The sequence below is a fragment of the Myxine glutinosa genome, chromosome 11 (assembly GCF_964187855.1).
Source record: "Myxine glutinosa chromosome 11, kmMyxGlut1.1, whole genome shotgun sequence".
NCBI lineage: Eukaryota > Metazoa > Chordata > Myxini > Myxiniformes > Myxinidae > Myxine > Myxine glutinosa.
The window spans coordinates 43,753,592-43,769,404 of record NC_136271.1 but is presented as its reverse complement, the minus strand read 5'-3'; the positions used below and the strand labels follow the sequence as shown (position 1 = coordinate 43,769,404).

The 15,813-nt window shown below is 53.7% G+C and overlaps 1 long non-coding RNA gene across 1 annotated transcript; it reads right to left on the bottom strand.

Moving 5' to 3' along the window:
- Positions 1–4,202: 4,202 nt before the first annotated feature.
- LOC144894259 (uncharacterized) lies at positions 4,203–11,722 on the bottom strand. The gene is made up of 2 exons (XR_013624944.1): positions 10,992–11,722; positions 4,203–4,420 (listed from the first exon to the last, which is right to left on the bottom strand). It is a non-coding gene; the product is annotated as an uncharacterized LOC144894259 (long non-coding RNA).
- Positions 11,723–15,813: the final 4,091 nt, after the last annotated feature.

Genomic DNA, 15,813 nt, shown 5'->3' with positions numbered 1-15,813 from the left:
CCTCGCCAACGCGACCATGCTTGCACACCCGGCGCTCGACGCACCCATCGCCCTCACCACGGATGCTTCCGACTGCGCGGTGGGCGCCGTGCATGAACAGTGGGTGAACGGAGCTTGGCAACCGCTGGCCTTCTTCAGCCGGCAGCTTCACCCTAATGAGCGCAAGTATAGCGCTTTCGACCGCGTGCTCCTCGGCCTTTACCTGGCCGTTCGCCACTTCCGCCATCTTTTGGAGGGCCGCACGTTCACGGCGTTTGTGGACCACAAACCCCTGGTCTTCGCCATGGCCAAGGTTACGGAGCCGTGGTCGGCCTGCCAGCAGCGCCACCTCTCCGCCGTGTCCGAATTTACAACGGACATCCGGCACGTTGCGGGCAAGGACAACGCTGTGGCCGATTGCCTCTCCCGGTCTGGAGCGAACGCCGTCCACCTGGGTGTGGACTTCGCCCGCATGGCGGCCGACCAGACCGCCGATCCCACGGTGCAAGCCCTCCGGACAGCGGACACAGGCCTGCGGTTGGCCGACGTCCCTTTCGAGGACACAGGCACAGTTCTCCTGTGCAACGTTTCCCTGGGCCAACCTCACCCCATCGTGCCCACCGGATGGCAGCGGCGCATTTTTGACGCCCTCCACGGCCTTTCCCACCCGGGCCGGAAGGCATCACAGAAGCTCGTGGCAGCAAAGTTCGTCTGGCATGGGCTCCGCAAGGACGTCCGCGACTGGGCCAATGCCTGTGTCACCTGCCAGCGTGCGAAGGTCCACCGGCACACCCAGGCCCTGTTGGCACCATTCGACGTGCCCGCGCGGCGCTTCGACCACGGCAATGTGGACCTGGTGGGACCCCTTCCCTCCTCGCGGGGATTCACCCACCTCCTCAAGATGGTGGACAGGACCACCAGGTGGCCGGAGGCCGTCCCGCTGGCATCACCAACATCCGCCGACGTGGCACAGGCCTTCATTGGCACTTGGATTGCCCGTTTCGGCACGCCCTCGGACATCTCCTCCGACAGAGGCCCGCAATTCACCTCTGAGCTTTGGGGCGCGGTCGCCCAGGCCTTGGGCGTCATGCTTCACCGCACCACGGCCTACCACCCCCAAGCCAACGGCTTGTGCGAGCGGTTCCTCCGCTCGATGAAGGCCGCTCTCAGAGCCAGCCTCCAGGACGACGGTTGGGCCGACAGGCTCCCGTGGGTCCTATTGGGCCTTCGAACGGCCCCTAAAGAGGACCTCCAGGCTTCCACCACCGAGCTGGTCTACGGCCAGCCACTGCGTGTGCCGGGCGAATTCATCCCTGACGCCACCGGCCCCTGGTCCGCGGCTCGCCAACGCTCGGACCTCCAGGAGGCCGCCAGGAGATTTGCCCCCGTGCCCACGTCCCACCATGGCTGCCCCCAACCCCACGTCCCCCCAGCACTTCGCACTTCGGAGTACGTTTTTATCCGGCACGACGCACACCAGGGACCGCTCCGGCCGCCGTACGATGGGCCTTTCCGGGTCCTGCAGAGGGACGACAAGTCATTCATCGTCGACATCGGCGGCAAGCCGGACCGCATCTCCGTGGACCGCCTCAAGCCGGCCCATTTGGACCGCGACCAACCTCCACGGTTGGCCCTTCCTCCACGATGGGGCCGTCCCCCGTCAACCAAACCCACCGCCCGACCATCCACCGCCACGCCGCCGACCACCCCCACACAAATCGCCAGGGGTCGTTTCAGCCGGGTCATCAGGACCCCCCTCAAACTGACTCTCCCGGTGCAGGTTCATTCTGGGGGGGGGGCGCATGTAGCGGTTACCGGAAGCATGACACAATTACCGTGCACCGGCCGATGACGCAACCGGCGAGCGGTCACGTGTCCGGACTCGCCCGGGCCGTGTCCAGACTTGCCCTCTCGGGCGAACACTCGCCTTGCATACCACGCCCCGTTGAGAGGCGTGACTTACCTATTTTGCATACCGTGCCCCGCCTGAGAGGCGTGACTTTTGTGTGTTCAGTTTGCGATATAAATTGCCGCCCGTTCGAGGGGCGGATTCAGTGTGCTTTTGAGTTCTTTGGTTTTGAGCTAAATAAATAGCTCGGTGAAACTTCGTTCCTGTGTCATCCATTTTGTCTGGCTTTATCGTGCGAGCACAGCTCCCACAATGTGATGATGAAAGAATGCCCTCTTGCTTTAAATAATGGGAAGAAAAGGGGGGATTGAGGACTCATGATGGAGGGGTTGAGAACTTGAAGTGGGAAAGAGGTTTGAAGACTTAGAATGCGGAAGGAGTTGAAGCTTCAGGGTTGGGAGGTATTGAGGACTTGGGATTGGAAGGTGAAGGAGAGGGTTGAGGATTGGTGGTTGGGGGGGGGGGGGGGGGTGGGGGCGGGGGGGTTGGGAGGTTGTGGACTGGACATTACATTTTACATTGCACGGAACTTCTGATGGTACCTGCAAGTTATAATTGAATTAATGTTTCCTCATTTCCATTGTTATGTTTAGGTAATATATAGATATCTAGCTCAATGCACTTACTTGCTCAGTCTTTGTGAAGAACAGCAGATTTACAGAACCTTAAGAATAAGACATTCTTTGCAACTTTAAACAAGTCAGGAGTGTGCACTGTATAATATTAAATACACACACGCACATATACACACACAAATCGTGATTTACACATACACATGCATAATTGTGATTTATACACATATTATACATGACATGAACTGTACATAATGTACACACAAATTATACGTAACATATTATACATATTGTCGCGTCTACCCTGTAGTGAAGACATCAAGGTGACAGATGACCAAAACGAGATTTAACTCTGAGACATATACCCCAAAATAGTGGTGTGGTGTTATCTCTGACGCACGTGGGGGAAGGATACCGAGGTCCTTACCTGCACGGATGGACGCGACGAGGGTTTAACTGAACCCACAAACAAATAAACATACAGGACAAGAAATTGAAAGTCAACAAGGAATGATTTAATGAAAATAAGGCAGGCAAAAGGAATATGCAGTGAACTAAAATTCCTAAATGAGGATCCTCCATCAGACTCAAAGACACGAACAAGGGAAAAATGAAAGTAAAAATAAATGCCGGATGTCGTGTAGCCACTTCGCTCCAGTCTCAACGATGGTTTGGTGGCGGCAGAGGTCCAGCATCCCTGCGCGGGAAAACACGCATTGACGCGGTCACGTTCACCACCAGCGAACAGGCCAGAGCTCCTCCCTTGGTCCTTCTTGTTCGGCTGCACTGAGCTCCGACTGTCCCGAACCACTCTTGGTGTCTTTTCCCACAAGCGCACCAGAGTGAGCCAACCATGCTGCGACCATCCGCCATGCAGCCAGTACCAGAGAGAGAGAATAAATGTGCGTTCGCTCGTTACGAATGCCGGAACAGAGAGAGGGAAAATTGTGATCACTCACGATGAAGCCCAGCACAGAGAGAGAAAATGGTGGTCGCTTCGCTTTTTCTTCCTCCATTCTTGAAGGTCCCCTCTGACTTCATGCTCGCTCTAATCACCGAGCTCAGTCGTCCTTCGGGGCATGGCCTCATGGCCATTCTTGACCCCATCGAGAATGTTTGGCGGGGCGGGGTGGTAATGTCCGGGTGCTGTCTGCGATTATGGTGGTTGTAATTAGGTGCCGATTGCAAGGCTGGCCGAGTGAGTTTTATTTTAAAAAAGGGAAAAATCACAAGGGCAATTACACACTGGGAATTTATCCTTATGCCCTACCTAATTAGCATAGCTCAACCCCTCACATGGAGACACATAAACGCTTACAGACATTCGGCCCTAACTTAGATACATGAAATGTCTTCTTCACGACATCCGGGGAACGCTAATCTATACAATTCTATCTCAACTAAGGTATTTCATTACCTACCCCCACACGCTTAACAATATTGTACACACACACACACACACACACACACACACACACACACACACACACACACACACACACACACACTTCGAGACCTGCGATGGCTCCATTCCACTTTCTGAAACTCGCATATGGAGATAACAACCAACAACACACCGTCCTCTTGGCCTCCATTCAAATCCATTTTCTCACCCTCCTCTCAAACCCCATTCACTTTTTTCCTCAGGATCCTAGCCTACACCCACCCATCCCTTGCTTTTATATCAAGATGTGCTCATAAATCATTGATAATTTACAATGTTTGAGTGATGAAACATCAGGCACGATTCTAGTATTTTATTCATTTTATGCCATTTTGATAGTTTGGTAAATTGATGTTTATCTCACCACGTTTGTTTTATTTTTAAACCACCACTCAAAGTCCACATCTTGTTGTTGTTCTCGTGGAGCTTGGCAAGCGAGTGTTGTTGTACCACCCACCACCCCTCTTTGTTCACGATTTTCCGGGTCTTCTGCCCAAGCATTGTTTCTTTCTCTTGCTGCGCCGTCCATGGAATTATAATGGAATACAAGGTTGTATTCCATGGAATTATAATGGAATTATAATTATAATGGAATACAATCACAACAAATAAAGATAAAAGTCGATCACTTAATTACATCATGCTGAAGTCATACATTCACCAGTTGTTGAGCAAAACAAAGTTTATTTGAGAAAAAGAACCAGATTCCTGGTTTGACTTCTTGGTTTGACTTCTTGACTCGTGTTATTAGCAAGAGTTTGATAATTTATAAATCATGTCCTGAAATCCTTTTGTTAAAAAAGGAGAATGTATGATGTTAAAGCGCGGCGTTACGCGCGCTGCTTGTAAACAAGGAGGAAGCGGACAACGCGGTAATTTGTAAGAGTCTTTATTCAAGAGCTCACTGTAACACTGGCGCGCTCCGGGCTGCGCGTCCGGTGTATATCCTGAGGCCACGCCTACCCCTCGGCGTGGCCGCCGCCCACTTGGTGCGCGGAATGATGTCACCACGCCAGTGAGCTTCCGTGTCCGCCACACATGCCCCCCCAGAATTCCCGCGCACCTGGAGGCCCAGTTTGCGGGGCAAACGGATGACCCGGCCGAAGCGCCCTCTGGCGACCGGCGGCCTCCGAGGTGCAGGGATGCCAGGTGGGAGGCCCCAGCTGTACCTGGGATGGGTGCCGGACCGGGGGGCGGCGTGCCTGCGGTTCTGGGCGGTGCCGGGGGTCCACCCGCAGGGGGGCGGCTCCGGCGCGGCGGCCGAGCCACCGACGGTGGGTGGTCCAAGTCGAGGTGGGCCGGCTTGAGGTGGTCCACAGAAACGCGGTCAGGAGTACCGCCGATGTCCAGGGTGAAGTGTTTCACCCCGGTCTCCAGCACGCGGAAAGGCCCGTCGTACGGGGGCCTCAGTGGTGTCCGATGGGCATCGTGGCGGACGAAGACATACTCTGCCGTGCGAAGCTCCGGGGTGACGTGTGTCGGTGGGTGCCCGTGGCATGCCGTCGGCACCGGGGCGAACCTCTGGGCGGTCTCCTGCAGAGCGGAGCGCTGCTGTGCCGCGGACCATGGTGCCGTGGAGTCGGGGAGGAACTCGCCCGGCACCCGCAGCGGTTGCCCGAAGACCAACTCCGCCGCGGATGCACGCAGGTCCTCCTTGGGCGCCGTCCGGAGGCCCAGCAGGACCCAGGGGAGCCTGTCGACCCAGCCGCCATCGCGGAGGGTGGCCCGGAGCGTGGCCTTCAATGAGCGGTGAAATCGCTCACACAGGCTGTTAGCCTGGGGTTGGTAGGCCGTGGTTCGATGCAGCCGGACCCCGAGCCCCTGCGCGACCGCCCCCCAGAGCTCCGAGGTGAACTGGGGGCCGTGGTCGGACGAGATGTCTGAGGGGGCACCGAACCAGGCGACCCAGGTGGCGATGAAAGCCTGCGTGACGTCTGCCGCCGTCGTCGACGCCAAGGGCACGGCCTCCGGCCACCGGGTGGTGCGGTCCACCATGGTAAGGACGTGGGTGAAACCCCGCGAGGGGGGCAGAGGTCCCACCAGGTCCACGTGGACGTGGTCAAACCGGCGATCCGGCACCGTAAACGGGGCCAACGGGGCCTGGGTGTGCCGGTGCACCTTGGCGCGCTGGCACGCGAGGCACGTCCTGGCCCAGCCGCGGACGGCCTTCCGGAGGCCATGCCAGACGAATTTGTCGGGATCAACCTTTGGGAGGCCCTCGCGCCCGGGTGGGACAGGCCGTGGATGGCGTCAAACACCTGGCGCTGCCAGCCCGTGGGCACGATGGGGCGAGGCCGCCCAAGGGAGACGTCGCACAAGAGGGCCGTGCCCGCGCCGTCGAACGGCACCTCGGTGACGCGGAGGCCCGTGACGGCAGTCCGCAAGGCCTGGACGTCGGGGTCAGCGGCCTGGTCCGCTGCCATCCGGGCATAGTCGATGCCGAGGTGGACTGCGTGGGCGACGGCCAGGGAAAGGCAATCTGCCACCGGGTTGTCCTTCCCCGCGACGTGCCGGATGTCCGTCGTGTACTCGGACACGGCCGAGAGGTGACGCTGCTGCCGGGCCGACCACGGCTCGGTGACCTTGCCCATCGCGAAGACCAGCGGCTTGTGGTCGACGAAGGCCGTGAACGCACGGCCCTCGAGCAGATGGCGGAAGTGCCTGACCGCCAAGTGAAGCCCGAGCAACTCGCAGTCGAAGGTACTGTAACGGCCTTCGGGCGGGCGAAGCTGCCGGCTAAAGAATGCTAGCGGTTGCCAAGCTCCACGCACCCATTGCTCGTGCACCGCGCCCACCGCGTAGTCCGAGGCGTCGGTGGTGAGGGCGATCGGCGCATCGGGCGCCGGGTGCGCGAGCATGGTGGCGTTAGCCAAGGCAAGCTTCGCGCCCGTGAACGCCGCATCCATCTGCTCGGTCCAGGTGACGTCGCCTTTGCCCGGCTTAACTCGGAGATCTTCGTGCAGGGGGCGCAGGAGCTGGGCGACGCGGGGCAAGAAACGGTGGTAAAAGTTCACCATGCCCAGGAACTCCTGCAGCCCCCTGATCGTGCGGGGGCGCGGAAACCCCTTCACCGCCTCCACCTTGGCCGGCAGGGGGACGGCTCCGTGCCTGGTGACGCGGTGCCCCAGAAAATCGAGTTCGGCGACGCCGAACCGGCACTTTGCGGGGTTCACAATCAGGCCATGCTGGCCCAGGCATTCGAAGAGCGTGCGGAGGTGGTGTAGGTGCTCTTCGCGGGACGCGCTGGCGACGAGGATATCGTCCAGGTAGACGTATACACAATCCAAGTCGCGCAGGATGCTGTCCATCAGCCGCTGGAACGCCTGAGCTGCATTCTTCAGACCGAAGGGCATCCGCAGGATTTTCGAAGAGTCCGAACGGCGTGATGACCGCCGTCTTCGGGACATCCTCCGGCCTGATGGGGACCTGATGGTAACTGCGTATGAGGTCCACCTTCGAGAAGGACATGCCCGCCAAACGGGCGGAAAAGTCCTGAATGTGGGGGACGGGGTAGCGGTCGGGGGTGGTGGCGTCATTGAGACGGTGATAGTCCCCGCACGGTCGCCATCCCCTGCCGGGCTTCAGCACGATGTGCAGCGGCGACGCCCAAGCACTCTCCGAGCGCCGAACGATGCCGAGTCGCTCCAGGGTAGCGAACTCCGCTTTTGCTACCGCCAGCTTCGTCGGCTCGAGGCGGCGCGCACGGGCATAGACCAGTGGCCCGACGGTGGGGATGTGATGGGCCACCCCGTGCTTGATGGCCCCCGCCGAGAAGGTGGGCCGCGTGAGGGCCGGGAAGCCGGCGAGGAGGCGGGTGAATTAGTCCGCTGCCGGAAGCGTACAGATCAACGTGGCCGGAACCGAACCGTTCAGCAAGCCGCTTGGCAAGCCGCTCGGTGAGCCGCCCAGTGGGCTGCTCGACGAGCTGGGCAGCGCACAAGCGAGCGAGCTGAACGTCTCGGCCTGGACAAGACGTCTGTGCTTTACGTCGACCAGGAGCCCATTTGCGCACAGGAAGTCCGCGCCAAGCAATGCCATGGGCACGTCGGCGGTGACGAACGACCATCGGAAAACCTGCCCTCCGAACCGCAGAGAGAGGCAGCGTTTTCCGTACGTACGGATGGGCGTCCTGTTTGCGGCAAGCAGCGCGGGGCCCCCGCCCGCGGCGTGCTTGTCCGATGTACCGGCAGGAACGACACTCACCTGCGCTCCTGTGTCGCACAGGTAACGGCGCCCGGATAAGGTGTCCGTGATGAACAGCAGGCTGTTTGAACGGCCGGCGCTCATTGCCACTATCGAGCGCCGGCCCGGGCGTTTCCCGACCTGTCGAAGGAGCATGGCGGATGACACTGTCGAGCCTCGTGGCCGAACCTGGCGTGGAACCGGCACCAGGTGGTGGAGATGGAGGAGTGCAGCTGGCTCCGCCAGGCCGGTGGAGCCGGCGGTTTTCCCCGCGGTGGCGGTTTTCGCCGTGGCGGTGGGCGGGGCATGGCGGCGGCCACGAGGTGCGTATCAGCATGCTGTGTATGCTGTGGAAGCTGATGCTGTGGATCAGCATCGGCCTCGGGATCCACGAGGTGGGCCGCACCGACTCTCGCCCGCGTGTCCGAAGCCGCGAAGTACCTGTCCGCCTCGGCGGCCAATGCTCGGGGTTCCGTTAGCACGGTCCCGGCCAACGCGAGGCGTACCTGTGCTGGAAGTTGGCGATGGAAAAGCGCCCGGAATAGAGAACCAGGGGCTTCGTCGCCCAACAGCGACAGCATATGGTCCATTCGGACCAACGGGCGCATGTCGCCGAGCTCGGGGAGATCCAGGAGGCGGTCGGCCCGTTCGTCCTCCGTGAGGCCGAACGTGGCTAGGAGCAGCCGCTTGAGTGCCTCGTACTTGTGGCCGTCCGGTGGGTGGCGAAGGACGGACACAACTCGAGCGGCCGTGCCGGGCCCGAGGGAGGCGACGACGTGGCAGTAGCGCATGTCGTCGTTGGTGAGGCGCCGAAGCTGAAACTGGGCTTCGGCTTGGACGAACCAAACTTCGGCCTGGGCCTCCCAAAATTCGGGAAGTTTAACCGACATCGCGTTGTTGGGCATGGCAATGGCGTCGTGTTTGGAAGGATCGCTACGGCAGATCCAACGTCGAGGGTCACCAGTAAAGCGCGGCGTTACGCGCGCTGCTTGTAAACAAGGAGGAAGCGGACAACGCGGTAATTTGTAAGAGTCTTTATTCAAGAGCTCACTGTAACACTGGCGCGCTCCGGGCTGCACGCCCGGTGTATATCCTGAGGCCACGCCTACCCCTCGGCGTGGCCGCCACCCACTTGGTGCGCGGAATGATGTCACCACGCCAGTGAGCTTCCGTGTCCGCCACAATGTACTCTAATACTGATGTACCATACAAAACTCTGTTATAGAGCTTCGGTGCTGCCGAAGCAGCCTCTCGCAGAGGGTTGCTCTAGATGGTTTGCCATTGCCTTTCCAGCAGTAATTATGGCAGGAATTTGTAATTTGTTCGTGGCGCCAGCGATAACCTGCCTACTCTTCGTGAAGGACATCATCCGAGGAACGGCATACACACTGATGAATCACCCTGCCTGGGGAACACCGGGATGATCGTGTATAGTTGGATTGGGATTCACACCCAGGCTCGACAACTTAGCCACAGCTGTGATAGTAGCAGTTTTATTTTAAATATTAATTATCTCGTCCACTCGTACAGCAAGAGACAGGGTTTTGTAATCTCTGCTGTGTGTGTGTGGGTGTGTCTGTGCTTCCTGTCTATCTGTCTGTCTGTCTGTCTGTCTGTCTTTGCCAAAACGTTTTCTTCTCATTGGAGCTTTTGTCATCAAATTTTCAACAAACCTTTATTATGAGAACATGGAGAAGACAATTATAATTGGGTCATAAGGTCAAAGGAATAGTGCTCTCCATTCTGGGCTCTCTCTATTGCTCAATGGAATACTGCTTTCCCCTCTGGGCTGGTGCTCCTGCCTCACACCAAGCTCGGCTTCACGCGGTTGAAACCAAAGCTTTCAGAATCATTGGAATCTCCTGCGATGAAGCTGATTCTGAGGGCTTTTCACTCCCTCACCGCAGGCAGGACGGTGGTCTTTCTGTCTTCTACCGACTCCTCTCCGGCCTTGCTCCCCCAGCTCTGCGTGTGCTCTGTCCCCCAATATATTCCTGCAGGATGCACAAAATCTGCCAGCAACCCTCTTATCGTGAAATTGCCAAAATCAAGACTCTCTGCTGACCTTCACTCTTTCATTCCTCTTTTCTCAGTCATGAAATCATCAGTTTTCATCCGATTGACTTGAGATTTGAAATGGGTTTGCATATTGAATCACTAGCCTATTGTTTGAGGTCAAAGGTTAAGGTCACATAAAAATCGTCAATTTTCATCCGATTGACTTGAAATATGAACATAATTTGCAAATCAGGTCACTGAAGCCTATTGTTTTTGAGTTACGAAGGTCAAGGTTTGAGTTACGAAAGTTACGAAGGTCGCTCCCTTTATTGTGTTTTGTGTGTCCGTTTGTTGTTGTTTTTTTGTGGTTGATGTTGGCTCTTACACGAGCCTCGATCTTGTATACAAAAAAAATAAAAATAGGTTGCAACGACTGATTTTGCAAGTATTGGTCGGTGACTGCTTTGTTTCACTGTCTCTGTCTGTCCGACTGTCCAATCGATAACGTTTTTACCATTTGAGCTGCACCATCAAATTTGCAATAAACCTTTATTATGAGAATATGGGAGAACAATAATTAATTAATGAATATTACTTCTGTTTTTTTCGCAGTTGTTTTCATCAACTTTAGTTCGAGTCCAAACCGGACACGGACGGGCTTTACATCTTGGGATGCTTTCCAGTTTGTTGAAGATAAGGTTTGAATTTGGTAAGCAAACTGATCTGGCAGGATTCGGGGCCGAAATATACATTTATTACCCGGATTTAATTTCGTCTTCCATACTCACGCAGACAAGAAATCAGGAAAACAAACTGACACATCTGCATAACAACTATTTTGTACTTCAACCAGTCAGGAACATACTTATTATACATCTAAAACAGAAAGACAAGAAGAGGAACCCACCCAACAAGAGCAGGAGCAAAAACGTTCTCATGTTGGATCTTCTGCAGCACACATGAGATAGAGCAAAGAGCATGAAAAAAAACATTTCATGTTTAAATACATCAGGTTGCAAAAATATAATAGAATATAATGGGGCAAATATAATGGAAAAGCAATTACATCAAAATCAGAATCCATCACAAATGTCAAATCATCATTTTACATTTTCGTTGAATATATGCCTGAATATCGCTTCAGCTGAGCTGGTCGATCGCTGAATTAACGCCAGGGGTTCCATCAGCTAGCAAATTGAGTACCAGTTCACTGGTAATTCCCTGTTTGTCGTAAAAAAGGCGACCAACAGGGTTGGCGGCAGGAAGGGCATCCGGCCGTAAAACATTGCTTCAAAAAGGGGACCACGGTGCCCGAAAAAGGCCAACCCACGCTTTGCGGGGAAACATGGCCTCTAAAGGTGGTTCTTATATGCCTGAATATATGCCGGAATGTGCCGTTCATCATGTTTCTGAGTTAAGTGTGATGTCGATCAGGAAGAAGAAGAAGCCTTACTAACAACTTCGTACCCTTCCGTAATTGTTTGATTTATTTGTGTTCAAATGTCTGGTGATTGTTTTGTATTTATTTATGCGAATGTGTTCTTGTATAGAACTGTCATTAATTTTAAAAGGATTAGGCACGATAGAGCGATTTATTAAAATATACATTATTTATTTATTTATATATATCAAAAAAACCGAACTTTTTTTATTTGAGATTTTTTTTTTTGCCTAAAACACTCCCAGACACTCACTGATGAACCTCTGAAAGTTTGATGAATATCCGTTCAGCCATCTCTGAGAAAAATGGCGACACACAGACACAGACACACATACAAACCAACGGCTCTCGTATATATATATATACAGTATATATATATATATATATATATATATATATATATATATATATATATATATATATATATATATATTGTTACAGACGCGGTCTGGATGTTGGTTTACCGAGCGGTTTGGTATGACCACGTCTGCACAAGTTATACCCAATGGGCCCGATTCCACCCGAACGTTGACTAATCGCGCTACAGATATTCAATTGGGAAACCTCTAAAGCGACCGAAAGAGAAGAAGAGAGAAGGAAGACAGAGTTCGGAGGAAGAACAGATTTATTATACACACACAAGCAATATTTTAGAGCGACCAATATTATTTACAGCAATAGATGGAAGAAGCAGTAACACAGCGAATCGTTAACTTACACTATTCATTTTACTTAATCCCCAGACAACGAATAGGACAAGACGTTCACACTTACACAAGGGATATTGCAGGCAGGTAAGGGCTCGAGGTAGATTGCTGGAGAGGGAGGCAAGGTCGGAGGCAGTGGCTTTCAATCCCTCCCGGTTTTGGCGGGAAAACCCTCCGTCGTGTAGCTGCGGCCGTCACGCGCTGGCTCGGTGCCCCTGCTCCTCTTCTTTGGGGTGGAGCCGTCTCCCACCGTTCAGCGCGTCTCTCCAACGACAAGGGATATTGCAGGCAGGTGGTGTTTGCGGTGGATTGCGCTCCTCTCTCAGGTCATCTCCTCTTCTTCGGAACCCTCTCACTCAACTCGTCAAGCAGTCCCTTGCATTTGCTTTTATATCCTCCGGCGGAATTAAGCCGCCGGCTCCGAGGGCACGCCTACCGGGTCACTCACCGCGGTGCTGGTTGGCTGTTAGGGCCTGTTCACTTCTTCCCTCTCATGACGAGGTGGAGACACGCCTTTCTTCTCCGACCCTACCTCATGGCCAATGGCGGATTGAAGGCAACCGCCCAAAATGCAGAAGGCAATTGGAAAGGAGGTTCTGGGGAATTTGAAAAGGGCCTACGCTTATTTTGTTTGATACAATGCAAAGTCAATCTAGTGGAAAACACATACTTAGCCTACATGGAATAAGGAAATACACTATTTAAAAGATATATCGTGACCTGCGTGTATGTTCTATGAAATTAATTAGGAGGACGGCTGCGACCATTGTTTACATTACCATAACAAAACCATACTCTTCACATTCGTTACCCTTCCTCCAAAATTGTTACACTCCTCCAAAACCCGTTACACTTCTCAAAACCGTTACACTGCACCCTCCTTTCTTCAGGCCCGTTCTCGGGCCTACTAAACTTAACTGAGTGTGACACGTAGGTGTAATTCCCTCTACAATTAACCTGACCCTGAGTGTGACAATTTTAAAACACAAATAAGTATGTCCCCCTATTGCATTGCATCCTGTCTAACAGACTCAAGCCCACAGCTAACCGAATTACGGAATTATTCTCAAACTATACATTTACGGTGGGGAGCATTATTTACAATGACGTGATTTCCTATTTACAACGCAACCCAGGACCTGTGTGTTTTTTTCTTTTTTTCTTTTTAGGGAACAAGAGAAAGAGAAATTCCTGTTGGGAGGGAGGAGACAGCACGCATTGCATCGATGCACCAGTACCAATACCACCAAAGCACCCAAAAGCACCATAAAGAACCAAAAGCACCAAAAAGCACCACTCGGTGCGCAGTCACCATGGTTCATAATAAAAACAACAAAACAACTGGTGGTGGTCTTCTCTTTGTCTGCTGGGCCGATGTTCTTCCCGACGTCTTCTGGCTTCATGCGGCCTAGTTGGAAATAATAAAAAGCACAACTTGTGTTCGTTTTTTTATTTAGGGCCTCAGGGGCCAACTAAGGGTGGTCCACCTGTTTGGCATAGGTGCCACCTTACCGAGGTCCGCCAGCAAAATTCCCTGGCCACTATGGCCGGTCTCCAACAGAGGTGCCCTGCCCCAGAACCTGGGGTCCATCAAGTGGTACTTGGCCGCAGAACAGTGGTCCATAAAGTGGTACATCAACACAATGCGTGCTGGTTCTGGGAATCTCGGGCGCACAATGGCCACCTCACGCACGCTCCCCTCGGCACCCAATGGCGCACAGGTCATGTGGGAGACAAAAGAAAGACAATGAGCGAGGGGTAAGGTCACAAGGGTACACGTCAATAAGGCAATGCAAGGTGAAATGCGTACGGAGGGCGAAGTGAGAAAGCTCGTCCCTACCGTACGTCACCCCCCTGTCACCTACACTACCCTTGCTCTTACCCCATATTTACAAAATCTACCCATTTACAAATTCGTCACTACTGTCACGTCTTCCCCATATTTCCCTTATACCAAATTCGTCACCACAATCCCTCTACTTCAAAATTTGCCATCATCAATTCATCATCAATCCTCATAAGGAGGGAGAGATGGAATTACGCACAATGTCACACCCACGTCATGATGCGTCTCACAACCCAAACATTTGCATCATAAAAAATAATCAAACCATGGCATGGTGTGGAGTACCTGTCACCTCAGGTGAGTGGATGCAGATGGTGTGAGGAGATCCTTCATCCTAACTATCCTCTAAATGATTTTAACACACTTTACACTACCCGGGGTCTTTCCCTGCCAAACCATTGGCAATCTTACTCTATGTGGTTTTAAAAACCAATTCCCATTGACCAAACTGTGGTGCTTTTCAATTTGGGGTCTCACTCCCCCGATTCATCTCCCGGTGCCCTCGCACAATTTCTGGGCTGTGACGTGTAGCTCTCCCAGCAGGTCCACCCACCTGCACACCTCCACCACTGCAGTTGCCACCCGAGCTTACCTAGCTCCTCACCCTAACCTATCTAACTGGGGAAGACCCCTCTTGGATCTGTCACCCCACTGGTGCCCTCTGGCACTGGGCTACCCGGGTCCGTCCTCCGGATCCTCGGGCCCCATCCACAACAACTACTACCGGCTCCCAGAGCCCACCTGCGGCCTCACCTGGCCGACATCCTCACAGTGGTGGAGTGCCCAACCAACTACACACACTAACAGGCTACACGCCCAGCCATTTCCACAACACTAATGCACCCATCCAAACATCATTCTTCCACTCGCACCACAGATGCCAATATCCAACCACAATTTACCTGTACCCTCTACCTAACACTTACACTACCCGCCCCGGGTATTCGTGATGAGGGTCCACTCTTCCCCCATTCACACCTTCGCACCATCCACTCCACTCCACAATTTCCACCATACTCACTCCACGACCATCCATTCCAATACCCCATATATTCCACACTACCATTTATTCCACACAACCATTCTCCATACCTGTTGGTGCACACCTGTGCACTCACACCTGGTGCCACCTGCACCCTCCTTTCTTCCTGGACCACTTGGTCATCACAATACACAATCACCATCACTCACTCATACACTGCTCCATCCACCTGTTCAGTTGCACACCTGTGCAATCACACCTGTTCAATCACACCTGTTCAATCTCACCTGTTCAATCCTCAAACACACGGCATCATCTCAGCTAACTACTCCCCTCTGAAACTTGCGCTTCCCAGTCGTCCCTTTAAACTATTGCGCTCCCACGTCATTGTCATCCACACTAATCTACCTGCGTCCCCACTACAGGTATCAGTCACTAACTAAACTTAACGTTACCTAATGTCATCTTCGCTAGATCCCTATCATTATCCAAGCCCTCCCTGGCTCGGTTGTCATAGCCACCCCATAAACTATTGCGCATTTGCCCCATCCTGTGAGGGATGACCGAGTTGCCATCCCACCACATGGGGGGGGCGTTCCCACTATCATCTTTGCACATCCAAATTCCATCCAATCAAAAATTTTCCATTTACTGCCAATTCTACTCACTTTTCTAAATTTCGGGGCCAAAACACTATCCTCATTACCCGTCTACTTATTACATCCTCTCGGTGCGCCAATTCCCTTCCAAAGC